Here is a 643-nt window from a genome sequence, read left to right on the forward strand (position 1 = left end):
AAAAAAAAGGCTAAAGTGAGAATTAAGAAATTAGATGATGGGAATTACCAGAGGGAGTATTTAAAAATTAAACATTTGTTTGAATATGGTTAAAGAAATAGAAAGATTTTGAATATAAATGAAGATTAGTTCAAGAGGGATGAACCCCTCAAGTAATATAGTATGCTTTCTTTTTTCTTTTGTATTTGATTTTTTGACATGATAAATATAAAAATGTTGGGATGATTTACATAAAAGAAATGTTTTCTCTGTTTTGTCTTTTTTTCTCTCTCTTATTTTTCTTTAAGACATGAGAAATGTAAAAATGTGATGGCTTGTATGAGAAAAAAGACTTAAGAACTTAAGTGTAACTAATTTTGAGAAAATCTTAACCAGTAAGAATGTTTTGAATATTGTGGGGAAAACAAATTTAAATAAGAATGTAAACAGGATTTATGACGAGGCAATCAAGATGATCAATTAAAGAAGCTTTATATTGATGTGGTTATTATTTGCAGAAACATGAGAAAAATGTTTATATTTAATTGGGATTTATTTAAATAACAACTGTATTAATTTAAGGTTGACAAACGAGAATATTATTGGAAGAAGAGGAAATCAAGTAAAGCTATTATATAGACTATAGAAGTATAGAAATTAATTG

The sequence above is a fragment of the Protobothrops mucrosquamatus genome, unplaced genomic scaffold, assembly GCF_001527695.2.
Source record: "Protobothrops mucrosquamatus isolate PMUCROS unplaced genomic scaffold, P.Mucros_1.0 scaffold_90, whole genome shotgun sequence".
Taxonomy (NCBI): domain Eukaryota; kingdom Metazoa; phylum Chordata; class Lepidosauria; order Squamata; family Viperidae; genus Protobothrops; species Protobothrops mucrosquamatus.